Source organism: Choristoneura fumiferana, chromosome 4 (genome assembly GCF_025370935.1).
Source record: "Choristoneura fumiferana chromosome 4, NRCan_CFum_1, whole genome shotgun sequence".
NCBI lineage: Eukaryota > Metazoa > Arthropoda > Insecta > Lepidoptera > Tortricidae > Choristoneura > Choristoneura fumiferana.
In genome coordinates, this window is record NC_133475.1 from 7847665 (window position 1) to 7861376 (window position 13712).

Genomic DNA, 13712 nt, shown 5'->3' on the forward strand with positions numbered 1-13712 from the left:
CTAGTAACGCGGCTAGCTTCTTGGGTACGGGAGCCGTGTTAGTTACCTACCGTTTGTAGAAACACGAGTCAGCAGAAGTTGACTTTTAATTATCTATCGTACCTACAAAGGTTGCTATACTTATTGGGTTGGCACCGGCACAAACAGATAAGTAAGAAGCGTACACAAAACCTATTTTGATTTATTTCTGTAGTAGCCCGTTAAATAATTTTTACAAATATTTTTATGAGCTGGTTTCATTAAAAAAAGTTTTATTATTGTATTCTATTAAAGTTAATAATCTCAAAAACGACTGAACTGATTTTGATAAAACACGTCTAAGAACTATCGCTAGAAAACCTGCTTTAAAATAAAAAAACCGCATTCAAATTGGTCCACCCGTTTAAGAGCTACGGTGCCACAGACAGACACACAGACAGAAGGACAGACACACGTAGCGGTCAAACTTATAACACCCCTCTTTTTGCGTCGGGGGTTGAAAATGAGAAATAATATTTTTTATGGGTACTGATTTATTTTATAACCAACAAAAAGTCGGAAAACCCCCGACTTTGTCGCTTCAAAGTTCAACATCCCAAAAACAGTTAAACCGATTTAGATAAAACATCTAACACCATCGCTAGAAGACCTACTTTCAAATAAAAACAAACCGCATTCAAATCGGTCCACCCACACACACACACACACACACACACACGCACGCACGCACGCACGCGCCAACGCACGCACGCATTGACACACACAAAAAAGTAAATAAAACCGACTCCAAAAAAATAAAAAAATAACAAAAAATGGAGTGGGACAATAGTAGGCAACCTCTTTTACATACTATGGGTTTCAATCCCTCCTGCTGGGTCGTGCTGAGTCACCGACTTCAAGCTAGTACGTACCTAGAAAAATATTTTCAGGGGTTTTGTAGTCGGTTCCATTTTTTGATATTTTTTTTATTTTTGTGGAGTCGGTTTTATTTTTTTGTTAATTTTTTTCTTTATTTTTCACTTTATAGTGATTTGTAGCCTCTCATTAGTATCTCACAACGATTCCATTAAGCCCAAACACGACTTAGTTGCTTTGTTTTATAACGGAGTTCCGTTGCCTACCTTTTCTGGCTTCAGCATCAGATCAGTTCGAAAGAACCATTAACTTAAAGCTTCTTCTTAGACGCTTATCTAGGTATATTAATCATGATCGTTTATAGACGAGCGAGCATTACTTAGCTTTGATGAGTTCCATTGGTCAACGGTCTTCTTCATTAGGTCCAGGTTACCAAATGATACTTTCTGAATGTAAATGCTCATTTTAATGCTAAAAATGCCAAAATTGCCATAGGTGTGCCTATAAAATTTAAGATTTGCCCTCGATTTCCCTTGGATCCCATCATCAGATATTGACTTGGTGACAATGGGACTACCTCAAAAGAATACCCTTTTGATTAATAAAATAATTTTGAAAATCGGTCTACAATTGACTGAGTAATCGGTGAACATACATAAAAAAAAAATTACAAACATTGGATCATAGAACCTCCTCCTTTTTTGAGGTCGGTTAAATACCATAACAGACTGTTAGAAGTATAAAGGTAGACAAACAAAGAATTTAATTTATTTTAAGTAACTTGGAAAAAAAATGCTCGTTGTTGAGAGATTTAAGTAAAACGAGAGTTGAGCCCAAGTTGTCAGTCCTACGATACCATGGTATCCAAAACCAAAATGCTTCAAACCGGCCGTGGATATAGTGTCGTAAAGTTTAACCTTGATTTTGTGAATAAATCATAAATTACATGCAATTGTTTTATAAATAGTACTTGAATGAGTAAACATTCATTTACGTCTCAGTATTTCTTCTCTATTCAAAACCTTGTAGTTAAAAAATGGTGACACACAGCGCGTTTCGTCCGTCGATAAAAAACCCGGACGGTTTGAGGCATATTGGCCGCGCGCTCCGGACTGTCAAGTGGTTAACAGTAATTCCCAAACTACTGAGACCGATAACTGATTTTATTTCCTCACAGATACATCTCGACTTTCCCGGACCTTGTTAGTGTCGTAAAATTGCCAGGGGGCTAATAAAATATATAATTTGATCAGGATCGAATTGGCCCTTAGATCCCGCGGGGAGATCGCCCATCGAGATATTTTTCGCATTACACCAAGCGTGACAAAAAGTAACAGTGAAAACGGTGTCGAATTATTTTCACAGCCTTAGATTGTGTATGTTTTGTACTGACTTTTTTTTCAACGTACCTTGATACTCTTGTGACTGATATTAGAAAGAAATTAAACTGTAGCAGTGCGTTTATTTTACTTTTAACCCTACAATGCATGTCTTTTTTTTGCAAAAATAAATATATGTTATAATAATTGGCGTTTACTTCCAGGAAAAACAATTAAAAACAATTTTATTAAAAAAATTTTTTTTATCCCGTTCCCGTTAAGGAACTACATGCATTATGCTGTAGGAGTTTCTTCCACATCGTCAAAAAAAAATTAAAAAATGTAATGAACTGGTCATAATAAATTAATCCTTGTGATTATGACATAAAGACTTTCATAAATGCAAACATTCTTCACTTATTTGGTATTCGTAATAATAACGTCAATGATGGAGTACCGAATCAGGAACGTTTGACAAAAAAGGTCAATGCATGTAGTACCGAATCGGGAACGTTTGAAAATGTTACTCAACGTATAGGTACGTAATATTATAAAATGACACTCACATATTGAATGCACAGTTTCTCAGACACTATATTATTATTATTTTTTTCAAGCTGCTTCATCTAGTAATTATTTTTTTATCACCATCCGTAAGTTGACGAAAACAAAATTTTGCATCGACTCCCGATATTTTATTGGATTACTCGGTCCGTAGCACTAAAACGCTGGTTCAGTGGCATTTTTAGCCCACCGCAGTGGATGCATTCGGCTGTCGCCAGCCCAGTCCCACTTCAACCTGGCAGTCTTTACACTGACATCGACAATGCGTGTTTTAGAACGTAAAATATTTTTTAAACGAATTTTTATCGTCATCACCATATCAGCCGTAGAACGTCCACTGTTGGACAATAGTACATTACTGTAGAAGCCGGCAACCCCACGTTCCGGGCGAAGCTTGTATAATGCTTTTCTCAAGCATGACATGAAATAAAATAAAAAAACAAGAAATCAAGCAAGGCGGGACGCTAGAGTCTAGTCGCCCTGTTGCGTGCGCGCGTGTCGCGCTGGCTGCTGGCGCGGCGGCTGCGGAGCGGGTGCTGTTCTGCTGTTGGCGTGGGCCGTGCCGGAGAGCGCGCGTTGAAACAAAAGATGAAATCTCTTTGCAGGCCGCTAGAGTGACCGCGAGCAGGCAGGCCAGGCGCAGCGCCTGCAGCGCGATACTTATCTCGGCCTATTATTTGTAACACAACTTCAATATTTCATGTCATGTTTGAGAAAAGACCTTGTTCTCTTTTACTATGGTATTACTATCGCTCTGTTTTTTTTTTAAGTTTTGATTTATTGGAAAAAAGAACAGACAAAACTTTACCAGACCCAGTTAACACCTGCTAGAAAAATCGTTGAAGTTGTCTAATTATTGAGGCGCTAGATTAGATAACCATTTAAAGTTATAAAGCGATTGGCACATTTTTTCTTGGAGGTTTATATGATTTAAACTTTAGATGGTGCAATGCATAAGCTGTAGTATTTCAACACACCGACTTTCATGTTATACTCATAAACCAGGGCTACTACACGACATTGTTAAGCTTTAATACACGTGTCTGAGGAATATTTCTAACGAACAAGTAGGTTGTGTTTGACACGCTCGGCAGCCTGAAAATGATGTCGGTTCGTAAATTACAAGGAAAGTTCTGCTTTGAGGTGGTCAATCCGTCCCCCGCCTCCCCGCAAAAGTATCTAGATTTTACACAGTACACGACTCCAGAACTCTTGACATATTATGCTTTATTGACTAGCCAGAGGCCGTATTGCCTAACATTTCTGACGCTCGCAATCGCAATCAAATGACAGTTTTTGTATGCGAAGTCTGTCATTTCATTGCGATCGCGTGTGTCAGAAAAGTTAGGCAATACAGCCTCAGGTTAAAAAAAGAAAATTACTAACGTCAGTGCAGTAACGTCAGCTTGATTTAGTCATGTATTTTAATCATGGCCTGCAGTCTCCGTCTGTCAGCAGGAAACCTAAATAATCTGCAGTGCAATAATAATATAGTACCTTTATTGAAATGTGTTTGAAATTCAATTTTAATTCGTGTGTACTGATAAAAATCGGAGCTCTGTTACAAGTCTGATTAGTCTGTGTGAACATTTAGTCTCGAGTTCCGACATCAAAATGCTCAGTTTTGCGTGAAATTTAGTTCAAAGTTAGAATGGAAAGACTCGAAACCTTTACCATACCGAGATGATTTAAGTTTTTACAGGAAAGTGATCGCTTACGTTTAGTAAAAGTAATCGTTTCCGTAGGAAAGTTTTGATTAACGGTGGATTTTCAGATTCCGTTTAATCTTGATTGAGGCTGCTGTTTTCATATTGGTCTATCGTCGTTTAAAGGTTTTCCTTTGTACCGTAGTAACAAAACATCATATTATATTGGCTTGAAAGGAGAAGTCATCTCTCCTTCCCGTTAATAAATTAGTAAACTTATAAAAATGTTAAAATAATAGGTAAGAAACTTACGTAAAGAATATATTATTATTATCTAGCCTGGATTGATTCTCCCGATCCAAAGCAGCCTGAGGTCAGTCGTCGAGAAATATGTCCAGGTCGCCGGCCATAAGCCATCTCCGTCTGGGCCCACCCCGCCGTCGCCATCCGTCTTGTGGCCTCCATTCAGTGGCATTTTTAGCCCACCGCAGTGAATGCATTCGGCTGACGTGGCCAGCCCAGTCCCACTTCAACCTGGCAGTCTTTACACCGACATCGACAATGCGTGTTTTAGAACGTAAAATATTTTTTAAACGAATTTTTTATCGTCATCACATCATCATATATGCTTGTGCAAGGTCCGCCCGGATTGCTACCATCATCTTGCTCGCTAATCCTGCCGTGAAGCAGCAGTGCTTGCACTGTTGTGTTTCGGCGTGGAGAGTAAGACAGCCGGTGAAATTACTGGCACTTGAGGTATCCCGTCTTAGGCCTCTAGGTTGGCAACGCATCTGCAATACCAATATAGATGTTTATGGGCGGTGGTGATCTCTTACCATCAGGAGATCCACTTGCTCGTTTGCCATCCAGTCGAATAATATATATATATATATATATTAGCCGTAGAATGTCCACTGTTGGACAAAGGCCTTGTTTCGGTTGGAAACGGCCTGCATCTACCGCAAACCCGCGATTTTAACCAGGTCATCCGTCCATCTCGTTGGTGGATGTCCTACGCTGCGCTTACCGATTCACGGGCTCTATTCGAGAACTTTTCGCTTCCAACGGCCATCTGTTCTCCGTGTTATATGGCCTGCCCATAATCGTCAGTAATCGTCATAATTTTGACGTGCAACTTAAATAAAGTCACTTTACGGCTCAGTTTTTATACGGAAATGCTATGATAGAACATTTATAGTTATGACCAACCTGAACCTTTTAAACCAAGTAGTATCTAGTAGCCAGTGACCTCCTAAATTTTTCATCGGTTACTTGATACCACAAAGAGTTGATGACAGTTTTTATTTCTATACTTCCTGATTTCATACACTAAAGTCAAAGTGATTTATTTGAAAACGTACAACATGCACCATTTTATTATAAAAATCTCTATCAACGTCAAGTATATTATTCTTAGTTAACATCCAAAAGCTGAATTTTGATATTCAACTTTCGCAAACGGAAAATTGTTTTAGATCGTTAAATTAACCTCTCGAGTGGCACGCGACCGGGTTAAAATTTTTAGCGTCGTTTCAATAAACATAAGAAAAACATTAAGTCCGTGAGCGGCAGACAAGCGGGCAGATTAGCTGGTCGGATTTTGGTTCCTCCGAATTTTTACAAGAATACATAGAATAATGTAGGTTTTAGTAGTAGGATGAAGCCGTAGTGGCCTAGTGATCTAGTGGCCGTATCGCCTCTCAAGCAGAGGGTCTTGGGTTCGAACCCCGGCTCACACCTCTGAGTTTTTCGAAATTCATGTGCGGAATTACATTTGAAATTTACCACGAGCTTTGCGGTGAAGGAAAACATCGTGAGGAAACCTGCACAAACCCGCGAAGCGATTCAATGGTGCGTGCGAAGTTCCCAATCCGCACTGGGCCCGCGTGGGAACTATGGCCCAAGCTCTCTTGTTCTGAGAGGAGGCCTGTGCCCAGCAGTGGGACGTGTATAGGCTGGGATGATGATGATGAATGTAGGTTTTATTCAACCCTATCAAAAACCATAACTTATGGGATTTCCACAGAAAGGTAATTCAGAAAATTTACATTTGTCTAAGGGTTTCTATGACTCTCAAAGGATGGATTTATATGTCGTAATGTCACGTCACTGTCATGTCGTCTACGTATCAACCTAATTTTTGTTTTTTTGCTCCTGTCACAAACCGAATCGTTTCTTATTGCGCTCCAAACTTACTATATTGCCGTGAAATCCGTGTTTAGTGCACGTTGCTGTTATTAATTAGGAAAAGAACCATATCCTAAAGTTGTGTCCGAAACATTGCGACCAATGTGTACTAACTAAATAACAATATTGAAAACAAACAAAGCAAGAATAGCCTGCAAGCATTAACAAAGTAAGCTTGGGCTTCCTAACTTTTTGACGGTTTACAGCCACCCTTTGTGAGTCTGAAATGAGGTTTACGCTGCCTATGCGAATTCCTAGCTACCTGTAAACTCTTTACATTATACCAAGTTAAATTCGTTTCGTTAGCCGATTTACAAGTTTTTATGACAAGCTCTTTTGAAATTGTTCATCGAAATTCAATTATAACAACTTCGGCTTTTGAACTTCCTTTGTTTGAATTACTGACTCTCGCGTAGGTACAATAAATTTTAATAATATAGCACCTTCTCGATAAGAAATGGTCTGCTGGTGAAATGTGGCGCGAATAATAATTAATTTCTGATCAAAAACAAATCACGTGGACTCTTTAAAAGTTTGCAAACAAATAAATTAAGTCTCACGAAATTACAGTACCTTAAGTCCAATGAGTTTGAAAGTAACATCCACCAGAGTATACGCTTGAATTAATTCTTCGAGAGAGTATGATACGAAAATAGTAGTCACGTATGAAGTTAATAGGTCTGATTACCTTTTGTTGGAAATACTCAGTAAACACTTGCCTCTAAGCTAAGAGTCACGTATCCCCTGTATGTTTGTGTAGAGTCCACTTGGTAGCAAACAGGGGTAGATTAGTTATATAGGGAATATGTGGACGATATATTTATAATATAAAATAACAATAATCTCTGGTTATCCTGAACACTTAGATTTGTACAATAATATTATATGTAAAAGTCAAGCAAGATGTCGCGTTGTTACAGGTTTTGTGTTTAAAATAGTGGAGTACCTACCGAAAGACCATTAACACACTAAAAGTCAATTTCGTATTTTTCCCGGTTGCGTTTGGGTCACCTGTCCTTGCTCACGAAATTCTGTTGTATCCCAGCAAAACCACCCCTACTACTGAAATGAGAAGGTAAAAAAGTGAGTAATAATTGTATCATCATCATCATCATCCCAGCTTTTATACGTCCCACTGCAGGGCACAGGCCTCCTCTCGGAATGAGAGGGCTTGGGCAGTAGTTCCCACGCGGGCCCAGTGAATAATTGTATAGTGTATTGTATTGTTCGTGTAGCAATAGCAATGGGATAATTATTACATCCTTATTTTATTTTATCTTCCGTGGCTTCCGTGGATGTCGTAAGAGGCGACTGAGGATATAGGTTTACGTAAACCGTAGGCGAGAGGCTAGCAACCTGTCACTATTGTACCGTTTTTGTCAATCTTAAAACCTAAAATTGCTAAAAGTGGCTCCGAAACGGTAACGTTTCGTGTGCTCTGCCTACCCCATTTGTGAATACAGGCGTGATGTTTGTGTGTTGTGTGTGCGTTTATTTTATCTTTTAATAAACTAACTAACATTAAAAGAAATCATGCAAGTAGATTTTTATTTTACTTTTTAATATGCTAATTATAGTAGCTCTCAAACAGATGGACAGATTTCAATGCGGTTGTTTACGCTTGCTACGTATGCTAACACGCTCGCCTAATGAATGCACATTCACTCTAGATTTGAAGACGGCTAGAAGAATAGTCAAGTACCGCAAAAGGTGTTTAAAAGGGTATAAAAGGTGTTAAAGGCTTTTTTTTAAGTCTAGCTTATTCCTTTTCGTTGTATTTACGATCAGCGAATGTACTGCGTTATAATTTTTTTTTTTTTAGTTTAACCGAAAATACATGGTAGTGGTGAATAGAAATCTCTTTAATCCATGTTCGGCTCTCGGCCGCCTAATGAAAGAATTTCTACCTGCCCTGGCAATCCATCGCAAATCCACGAACTTGTTTTTAACAAAATGGGATCACTCAGATACCTGTCTTACGATTTGTCCTTATCGGTTTGCCTTAGCAAGTTTTACTGTTTTTTTTTTACTTATCTTGTTTTTTTTTATCGGAGAAGATACGACTTAGACTAAAAGTTAGGAGTAAAACTGAATAAAATATAGGTAAATAAAAAGGGACAAAGTTGCGTCTGACCTACATTTGAATTCTAGACCTCCAGTTCACAAGTCCAACACTATGCCGCTGAGCCACCACGCTGATGACAGGGCCCATAGAAATTACCAATCCTATGGCGCGTGAAATTTTCACTAATAATATTAGACATACCGTAAACTGCTTCAACTTTGCCGTCTGGCCCCAACATTGCCTAATTCGATTTAGAGTCGGTAACTCAGCCAGCACCCTAATAATAATTTCCGTGTAGATAAAAGTTTGAAACCTATAAGAGTGCTAAGTTATCGACTCTAAATCAAATCAGGCAATGTTGGAGCCAGAGGGCAAAGTTGAAGTAGTTTACGGTTAGCATTTCGAAAACGCGCGTTTTACCAGAGACAAGAGGGTTTTACCAAGCTATAAATTCGTAATTTTTTTTTTTGGTATTTAATATTAAATTTAATCTGTCTATCTTTCACGGTTCTTAAGGTACAGCCCTGTTATGGACGGACGGACAAACGGACAGTGCAGCGGTGAAAACAGGTGCACCCTTTTGTAACAAACAAGGAAGGATTAAATTTCTAACAATGACAAGTTTAAAATAAATTAAAATTCGTTCACTAACTTAGCATGTGCACTAAAATCTTTTCGTCAAACTTTAATTTCTAGTGCGCTGCCTTATCGCAGTAAGTACGCCCCATTTCGCTCACTCGCGTAGTCGCTTCAACTATCTTTATCCGTGGCCGTATAGCCCATTTAACTTGAGGCTTGCGTTCAAACGTCATGTTCAGCTTTGTACAACAAACGTTATTTGCATTCAGGGAATATAATACCTAGCTTCAATGGTTAGTACTATACTTTAGTTTCGTTGCAACTCGATTCGTTGGAACGTCAAACACAGTAGAATTGGTTCTATAATACTGAAATATCAAAGCGATCGACTAAATTTTTGAAATAATTGTTCAATTAATAAGTGCATTAAGTAGGTACTTTTGGCGGTGTCTTTAATCATAGGCAATGGTAACGTTTCATTGTGTGCATTTTTAAAATTGAAACAGTAATCTTACTAACTTACTAAAGTTGAAAAACCCCCGACATTGTTATTTAAAAGTTCAATATCTCGAAAACGGCTTAACAGTTTTTAGGGATCCGTAGTCAGCTAGGAACCCTTATAGTTATAGCTAACCTAAACCAGTTTAGTTTTACTTAAATTGATCTTTAAGCTAAGAGTATCGAGCCATTTCATAACATTTCTCAAGGTGTGATTGATGTGAAATTGATTTGCTTTAGCACCGGAGAATAAAATTGTAGCATCATCTGCAAATAGCACGCAGCCACGCACAAATCGTCCATAGTTTTAGGTAATTCATTAATATAAATTAAGAACAAAAGTGGCCCTAGCACGCTACCTTGTGGTACTCCTACTTGGACGGTTTGAAATTCAGACTGCTCTTGCTCAATTGTTTTACTAGTTCTATTATATGTATCGATTACTGTAGCTTGTTCTCTATTACATAAGTAATTTTTAATTAATTTAAGGGCAACACCTCTTATACCTAAGTTTTCTAGTTGACAAAGAATTGTATTATGGACAACACAATCGAACGCTTTGGACATGTCTAAAAATAGTGCAACACATGGCTCTTTTTTATTTATCACATCCCAAATAAGCATAAAAACATTAAAGATTGCTAATGATGTGGATTTACCCTTTGGAAAGCCAAATTGATTTTTACTAAGAGTGTGATTATATTAAAAAAAAACCTAATAATCTTTTATAAATTACCTTTTCGAGAATTTTTGCTATTTTTGTAGGTATGTTTCCGCCACCTATTTTTGTAACATATAATTTCTTGTGCCCAAATGGTTGTCTGGAAGAGATCGCTTCTAAGCGATAAGACCGCCTATTGTCTACCCTTAATCTAAGTGTTTATATCATAAGTTTTTGTACTGCTTTATGGTGTGCAATAAAGAATATTTGTATTGTATTGTATTGTATGTGTGCGCTAATATCACTAGGCCCACGTATTATTACGTAATTCCTTGAGTAAGCCTGAGCATTGTTGTGCCTGTCAGTGGAATCCAAAGAGTATAAGTACCAATGTAGGAAGGCTGAATTTAGATGGTACACCACAGACCTGTATTTAAATGGATGACAGAAACTTGAAATTTGGTATGAAGGTAGCACAGCCAATAAAAAAGTATGATTTTTTTGCTGTTTGTCTATGTCAGTAACCATCTAACTAAAATGATACCATACTGTGTACATTTTGCTTAGGAGTCTCCGCTACCATTGAATATTCACATAAATGCCTACAAATAGCAGAAGCAAAAATGGTTGATCGAATCCTAGTAACTTACATACAAACAACTAACAGAATGGAGAGATATTAGGATTTTACCTCATAGGCCTTTATAGCTTGTATCAATTTCAGTAGATGTGTAAAAAAGTCGCAAAAGCCAAAATTAATAAGCCCGTGTCGGCTTACGAGTTCACCATCCGCCAATGATATTCCATAAATTGGTCAGAAAATCATTGACCGATACCCAGGGTGCACTGGCCCATCATCATTTCTTGCCCCGAACGGATCCAAAAAAGGCACCTCAGCTCTTGAACACAAGGAGATTATTGAACACACACCCTGTCGTACATTATAAAAAAAATGTCTTGCTCGTATTTACGCCATCCACTTTAATACAAGCCCGAGATATAGAACAATAAATAAATCACTATCACGAAGTTAATACGATGAAGGTTTGAATTGAACAAGTTGTCTATAAATAAGATACGATACCCAAATATTCTTGAGCTGCGTCTCATTTACTCACTTCGGCTGCTATTACAAGAAGAAAGCAGTCTATTAGAGTAAATAATAGGACGAAATGCGTGTTGAGGGTGATATTAGCCCCTTTTGAAGATCCTTTGTAAGGACAAATTGCGAGATTAGGCCTCCTTTGTGCTACTTATAGCGAAGAATGAGGTGAGACAACGTGCGATGTATCGAATTTTAACTCCAACTTTGCAAGTGTGATAAAATAGAAATAATTAGCCACAAAAGGAGGACTGTTTCAGTAAAAAAATTAAGTATTGTTTTTATGAGGAATTAGTGCCCACCATTTAGAGGTAAAAGTTAAATAACATAACGAAATTATCTACCTTTTTTAGGGTTTCGTACCCAAAGGGTGCCCTATTACTGAGTCTGTCTGTCTGTCCGTCTGTCACAGGGCTCTATCCCTTGAGCCGTAATAGCTAGGCACTTGAAATTTTCACAGATTATGTATTACAGTGGCAGCTACAACAACAAATACTAAAAATAAAATAAAGTTAAAAATTAAAGGGGGTCGTCATACAAGAAACGTGTTTCATTCAGCGGTTTTTGGTTGCTAGGCTGCCAAGATGATGGGCGTCAGTTGCTAGGGGCAACGCGAGTGACCCTATGTTGTTTAATGTTTAACTACTTATTAATTTGCGATTTTATAAATCCTTCGATAGTACAATAATTAATAATTGTCTCTAAGAGACAGTGGTTTATTTTTTTGTGCAACATTAAGACTAAATAACAATTTATGATCCACAAACCTCCGACACACACTACACACACTTCACAAAAGCCAACTTCAATAAAGCACTCACAGCCCCTGTATTTAATGTTTTTACACTACAAAATGTCCGTTATAATTCATAATAAGTAACATTATTTATTTACAAGGTCAAAATTTAAAATCAGGTTAAAATTTATTCACTAATTCATAATAAGTACGCGTCTTTTGGCCGAATTACCGCGTTCAGCCAATTTTTTCTGCCGTGGGCGCCGGGCGGCGGCGCATGGCAAGAGTCTAAAGCGCTATTTTCAGCCTCTGACAGGGCGACAGCCAAAGAGGATGAGAATTTAAAATTGTTCTTTATTCAAAATACTTGCACCTAGTGCTTACATTTTGGTGATATGTTTTTATTAACTTGTAATGTAATGTAACTAGTTATGTTTGTTCGAGTGGAGCTTAAACTTGAAGTAGATATCTTCAACCGATTGAGTTGAAATTTTGAATGCATGTATAAATCCGATGACTCTGCAATATTATTATGACGTAGAGCTATAAAACCTAATATAAAGTAAAAACGTAATATAATATAAAATGTAACGCTATAAATGTAATGAACCGACACGACCGCATCGATTTTGGTCTCATTTGATTCGTCTTGACGACTACCTACTTTGGTATCCAGGGGCAAAAAGTACCGCCAACAAAAAGCTTGTATTAGATTTTTTTACAAAAAAATATTACTGAACTACTTGTTTTTAAAACATTGTACGGAGGTGCGGAACCCTTCATGCGCGAGTCGTTCGCACTCGCACTTGACCGATTTTTTTTTAAAGTTCTGTAGCCCCACATGGAATCCTTACCTTTTTGCCACGTCCTTCCGTTTGTCTGTCCGTACATCAGTTCGCGATTTAGCTAAAAGACTTAGTGTTTTATGATAGGAACTTACCACACGGACAAAAGGGTCGAATATAATTAAAAAATATAATATATATTTCTAGGATTTCACCCCAAGGCATAAAGTGAGGATGACTTTTTTTTCATCAACTCTATAGTGGTTTTTTTTAGCCACTTAAGGTGACCCACTGCTGGGCAAAGGCCTCCCCCTTTTTTCGCCATTCGTTCCTATCGAGAGCATGTTCCTGCCTCTCTACTTGATATGCGTCCAAGTCGTCACGCCATTTTCTATTCGGTCTGCCTCTGTTTCGATAGTATATAGGCTTTTCAAAAATATGTTTGGTTATTTTCAAAACAATATTACGGCCTTTAAATAAATAAAAAAGTAATGGGAGCACATGTAACGAATTTAAAAGGAATACTAAAAAAGCTTTATACGCTTCACAAGTTAACGAGTAAGTCAATCAAAATATAATAAATATTGAATATTTGCTGTACCTAGTTATCTATTTACGGATCCCACCATGCAAGGACCGACTATTTGACCACTTTTATATTTTTAATTTAAACCAACAGTTATTTCATCGAACAAGGTTTTAAATACTTGCAGGCTTGGAGCAAAATATTCATAGG